This window comes from Grammomys surdaster, unplaced genomic scaffold (assembly GCF_004785775.1).
Source record: "Grammomys surdaster isolate TR1022 unplaced genomic scaffold, NIH_TR_1.0 100, whole genome shotgun sequence".
NCBI lineage: Eukaryota > Metazoa > Chordata > Mammalia > Rodentia > Muridae > Grammomys > Grammomys surdaster.
In genome coordinates, this window is record NW_021604579.1 from 14075926 (window position 1) to 14082661 (window position 6736).

The window sequence follows — 6736 nt, forward strand, 5'->3', positions numbered from 1 at the left end:
AATGGTGCCTGAACACGGTGGTTGAGATCTGAGACTGTGTTATGAACTGCATGATCATTTGTCCGATCTTAGCACTGCTACTGATCTTTGAATGCTCTGTGATGTTCCTTTGTGGTCAAGGATTATTCTCTCTAATCTCATATTTGCCTCCTCATTTCTTTTCCCAAGTTTCCCTTCACTCCACCCATGTTGGATGCATTCCTGGTGTCCATGGCTACACACTCTGCTGTCCCATGCTGCCTGCTTACTGCCCAGTTAAGATCAGCATTCTTCAGTGAGATCCTTTTCCATACTATTTACTAATAATTTGCATAGGCTGATGCTATTTAAACACGTTAATTTTTTCACTGCCTTAAACTGTAGAATAATGTCAATAAATGGTATAATAGCAGACATCATTGATCTCTAATTTTTATGTTTTTGAGACAAGATCTCACTATGTGGTCCAGGCTGGCCCGGAACTCATAGAGATCCACCTGGCTCTGCAAACCCAAGTGCTTAGATTAAAGGTCTATAACCTTTAGTGTATAACACCACACCCATCTTTGACCTCTAATTTCAGTGGGGACTCTTACCATGCACTGGAGAGGTTTTTCATATTAGCTATCCATTTGAGGTAAATATTATTTTATGTGTGCGCTGGCTAGTTTTAGGTCAACTGAAGAATAGGGAACATCAATTAAGGAAATGCCTTATATGATGAAGCTGTAGGTAAGCCTGTTACGGAATTTGCATAATTAGTGACTGATGAGAAAGGACCCAGCTCATTGTGTGTAGGCATATCCAGGTAGAAAGAGACAGTAAGCTACTCTCCATGGTCTCTGCACCAACTCCTGCCTTCAGGTTCCTGTCCTGTTTGAGTTTCTGTCCTGACTTCCTTCATTGATGGACAATTATATGAAAATGTAAGCCAAATAAACCTTTGCCATCCCAACTTGCTTTTGATCATGGTGTTCCATCATAGCAATAGTAACCCTAACTAAGACAGTAAGCATATAATTATAATTCTACCTTCTAATACCTCTCCTTCTTCTCCCTCACCCCCAGGACTTAACTCAGAGCCTTGCACATGATAGCCAAGCAGATAAGCACTCTACCAGTGAGTTAAATCCCCAGCCCCTGTCCTCTCCTTTGGTAATACCAAACAAGGTCTCATGAAGTTACTGAGTTATTTTACTCACTCTGGAGCCTAGGCTAACCCTGAACTCGGGATCCTCCTGAGAACTAGGGCTTATGAGCATGCCACTGTCAGACCCAACTCTCTAATGCCTTGAAGAGGTTAATGAATTGATCTGATGCCTTTGATAGTCAGGCTTCTCTTGACTTAGTCATTGCATTCCAAGAATCACCTTTATTTAGTCATGGTTTACCATTGTGGATGATATGAGTTTAATTGAGATATTTCTAATGATTAGATGCTGAGGCTGTAATTTATACCTCTCTGTTGATGCTTTGTTGTCCTAGCTTTGAAATATGAATTGAGAAACTTTGTGTTATTCAACAGCACAGGTGGTGATTCATTCTTTGCCTTCACTTTTAGCTACTCTAGGTACTCTGTGCCCAGTGAGCTCAGTGAGCCTGCCATCTTTGTTGATGCTCTTCTACCCACTGGCATTGATCACTTCCTGCTCAACTACTCATTCCTGAGCACCCAGATCAACCAGTGTCATGAGATTAGCACAAAGCCTCATGGTAGAATCAATCTTACAATAGGTTATGACTTTTCTAACGTATTCTCCTCTTACCAGGCTCTGAATGCCTTGAAGCTAGTTTAGTCGTGCAAGCATTTGCTTTAAAATTCTAAATCGTTAGAGCTCATCACAGGAGCTGGCAAACAGCTTATGCTTAATAATTCTTTGCTATATGAATAAATCCTTGACACATTTTGGTAGTGAAAATTTTCAAAGATTTATGTGTATACTTCTTTGTTTTTCTTTGATAAGAAAAGAGGGGGAGTAATCCCTCTGTATTCTGTACTTTTGCAGAGTTACAGTGCTAAGATAATGGGCATGAAAGGGAACCCTAAGTGTAAAATGAAGAATTAAGTACAAATGCACACGGCAGCTTATACCCTTTCTTTGATAGTAACAAAGGCAGTGTGCATTGAGCATTACTGCAGGTGCGGAATTATTAAATTTATTTTTCATAACTGCATTCAAGTTTACATGTGCATTCTAGAGAGTTCAAGTGACTTGTCTGAGCTTAAACAACTTGGCAGACCAGAGAGCCAGAACCTAAAGCAAGAGTTTTCCGGGTTTGGAGCCCACCAACTGAACACAACGCTCTTAGACTCAGCAGTAACAACAATGCCCTCTACCTATACGAGAAAAGAGACAGATGGCAAGCAGAGAGTTAGTTACAGCTTGCTCAGATACACAGTTTCTCAGGTTTAGCTTACTCTTGGTGCCCAGTAGGAAGATGGCAAACTAGTATCTAACTATCTCCTTGGCTTCTCTCCTTGGTCTGAACACAGGCTAACCACTGAGTCTCACTTTATTTAGTTTATGGAAAGACATGCTCTATCCTGAAGGGATAAGCATGGTTGTGAGGCACTTGGGTGCTTTCTAATTCTTTCTACGAAGTCCAAAGGGGCACAAAATAGCTAAGAGGAAACATTATTTCAGCCACACCAACTTCCTACACTCGTGGTTTGCAACTTGTGGGTCATAATCCCTATGGAGTACTCCATCTCAAATATTTACATTATAATTCATAACAATAGCAAACTTATTGTTATAAAGTAGCAACAAAATCATTTTATGGCTGGGGGGGGATCACAACATGAGAAACTGTTAAAGGGTTGCAGCATTAGGAAGGGTGAGAACCACTGTCTTGGACACTTGAGGTCAAGGCCGTCAGCTCTTAGTTGAGTTGTGATCCCATTATCTGAGATGAGAGAGGCATCACCTTACCCACACCAAAGCCTAGGTACAGTAGAACTGTTACTGGCACAGTACCAAGAGAGATGGCTTGACATTTTCCTGCTGACAATGTGCCAGCTCCTGGTCTGCTTATTCTGCCTGGAGTCACGCAATGGATTCTTCACTCCAAGTAGTGACCCAAGATTGAATGACAGACGTGGCAAGAGGTCGTTCAGAGTATTAAAGAGCCAAGTCACTGGAGGCTGCCATCTCACAAGATCATTTGGACATATTCTATTTGGCAGGCATTAATATTCTTCAGCAGAGAATGAGCAGAAAGCGTGTTCAGAAAGATTCCTCCTTAGATCTCTGTACCTTGGAAGATAAAGAGATTGTGAGGGTTTTGTTTTGGAATTAAATATTCATTGGCTTTTACTGCTCTCAAGAGTAAAACTGAATTTTCTGCTTTGTTTTAAAATAACTACAAGCATTTTACTATAGAATCAATCTCTGTACCAATCATACAGAGTAATGTGTGCTGTGATTTTTCTGATATAATAGCCACAACTTGGAAGTGGACACAGAAGCATTTTACAGAAGGACATAGAGGCTTGAAGCTTCGGGAAGAGTCCTCCCAGAGATCAGCTTTCTCTGGCTGTGCTCTCGGTGGTCAGCACAGAGCTTCGAGCTTCAGTTTCAGAATCTGTGAGATGGGAAAATGCTTCTTTGCTCTCAGGCTGTGCTAAGGACCTGGAAAAGACAAGGAAGTTAACAAGTGGCCTGAAGAAAGCTGGAGCAGACAATGGCAATCACTACTCACACTGGAGCGCAGACTCAGAGAACTGGCTCACGGAATGGTCTGGAGCTGCTCACACCTGTTCCCACCGCCCTTGCCCACCCCATCTTTCAGGCATCAGTGCTTACATTTCCCTTGAATTTCAACACCTTTTAAAGGCTTTCAAAGCTCTGAAGGTTGATTTCAATGAAACCTGTTTTTATTCTCTGCATTTTTTCCGACTGTCACTCTCGGGTAAAACAAAAAACACTCACTGTCAAAACAACAAGGCTTTGCTCTCAAGTACAGAATGAAAGAAGGTATGTCTGCTTGATTTATTTTGGCAGATGCCTCACAGTTAAATAGGGCATCTTTTAATTTGTCACTTCTTAAAGATTCACTTAGGCTGGCAAAGTAAATCCCCAGGGCTCGGTTTCAGCTCAATTTGAACTAGTTTGGGCAGAAAGGTTTATACCCTACCCTTTGTGCACCCACCTCTTCTAAGGTACTAATTAAGAAAGCAGGTGTTTATTTAACAACTTCAGATAGGTACACTTAATGGTCTTTTGTTTTTACTTTAACCCAGAGATGTTTAGAAATCAAACTTACTGTCAAAGCTCAACTAGAGGTTTATAGTGAGATACAGAAGCCAATGTTTTCAATGGTCCCATGGAAGGCTATTAAAACTGCGGCTATACAACTATTTTTAAAATAGAAATCAGCTATAGGGAGAGGAACTCAACCATCGAACTCTCCAGGCGGTCACTTTCAACCATGCAGCTGTGAATTTCCTTGTCTTAGTTTCTTTGCCTAAGGCTTTGGTGATCACTCGAAACCACTCTGGACTCTGGAACAGAGGCAGCACACATGGAACATCTAGAACCCAGTAGGACACATCAGTTGTTCAGAATGGTACATGGGTATCATTACCACGGAAAACTGCTGGAACATTCTGGAGTTCCTTCACTCAAGATTTAGTATTTCTTCCCCTATGGGAGCTGTTTCTCTGTCTGCTCTGAATTTCCTCTGCTGGTTTCAAAGCCATTTCTCTCCTTTTCTCAAAATTGGTGATAACATCTGTTTATTCCCTTCAGTGTAACAAGGCCAGATTGAAGGTTTGTGTTTATGCAAGCATTAACACAACTGCTGTTAGACAGAAGTGGGGTTTGGCATCTCAATCACCTAACTGAAATCTAGTTCATTATCAGATATGTAAACTGATTCAGTTTCAAAAAGAAACACTCACACACACACACACACACACACACACACACACCCCACACACCACATTAATATGTAGATGCATTTTTGGTTCTTAAATATACATAAATTTCCCCTTTTCCCAGACTCAGATTTTCTAAAAATGTGCATGTGTAAAATATCCAAAAGAGAAAAGAATGCTTCCTTCTTTAAGACCCTTGGAGCAAACGACTTTTGATAAAGGTAGGAAATTCCATGGCCGCCATCAGTAACTACCGCTTTCCAGTCCACACTTAACGTAGACTTCCCTACCTCTGCAAGCTCCACACAACCTGCCTTTCTAAACTATTGTAGGTTTTATCAATGGGAATAAGTCAGAGCACTCCACTAACCATGAAGCTTGCTCTTTCCAGCTCAGGGCCAGGGAAACTAAGGTTGTTTTCTGGTGAGGTGGAATTTTACACCAGAAAGCAGTTCCTCTTCGAATCCCTTGCTGGACCAGCTAGAAGAATGTGGAACAAAACCAGGCTAAGCTGTTGTTCTCAAACGTGTTTATTTGTAACCGTTTTACATGGCGTGTTACAGAAATTAATGGAAAATTTCTAAAAATTTTGCTGTTCTGTTGAATGCATTGTACATAAAGTTAAAAATAATGTGTCCATATATGTTAACAAACTGTCATCTGAGGTAAAGTAGGTCTAGAAACATACTGCAACAGTCATTTTCTCTTTCTCATCTTTATTAAAAAAATATGTGTCAGAACGCAGAAATTGAAAGGAACCAAACCCACGGAGTAAACATTTTCTTAAAAGAAGGTGCCCGGTACATTACATGATGGGGTTTCTGTAGACACTGGGATGGATACGAGTTATCAAAAAAGTCTTGTGGTATGTAAAGATCAAAGAGCTGTGGGGAACGGGGACAGAATGACAGGTGGCGTTTCCCTGGTTTCAAAATTTAAAGTGACGAATTTAGTGCTAATAGGAGATGAGGAAGTAGGCGTTGTACACGTGAATCTTCCCATCGATCTAAGCAGAACTGCAGACTCCCCGTGCGCTTTGTGTTGGTACCTCAGCTCCTGTCCTGACATGTCACTATTTTTCCTGGGATAGGGGTACAGTGGTTCTGAATTTACCAAATTGGTGCTTGGGAAGGGAAAAAAAACCACAGTATTCTGCCAATAAAAACATAGACGACAGTTTCAAATCTTGACGTTATCTCCCTCATTTTACCGTGTTATCTGGGCATCTTCCTTAAGTTCAGATCCAGTTAGACTTCAGTCATGCTCAGTGAAGGATAGCAATTGGGTGGGCTGTCACTACCTGCTTTAAAACTGACTGCAGTTGGTACACCTGAAAACAGCAACATCAGAATTTACTTCATGTCATGGTAACCCAAAGGATAGGGATAAGGGTGTGACACCCATGGACAAACTCAGGCAGCCACACTGAAGGAGACAACAATCCATGTATACAGACCCAGCACCATGATCCCATAGCCACTGAAGGTGTTTCCCATGGCAACCACCTATCTTGCCAACATTTCAGAGAAGCAGGACTGCTTTCAGGACAACTTGTGGCCATTGTACCTTCCCATTTCTGCTTTACACAAGAGGGTCACCTCATCATAGCATGGATACATGTTTCTTGGGGAATCCTGTACAAACAGGTAGCAGCTTCAGAGGGCAATGGACAACCCTTCTTGTTGTCTAGCTCTTGGGACTTTCCACCATAGGGTAGCATTTCCATAGTAGGGTAGTAATTTCTAATGGACATATGGTTCATTTATCTGTTTGGGAAAATTATATTCCAGTGTAAAACGTGGACTCTAAATAACGACAATCACTTTGACGTATTATGATTTTTGTGTGAAGAGTCACTTTACAATCATTTTCAAAATC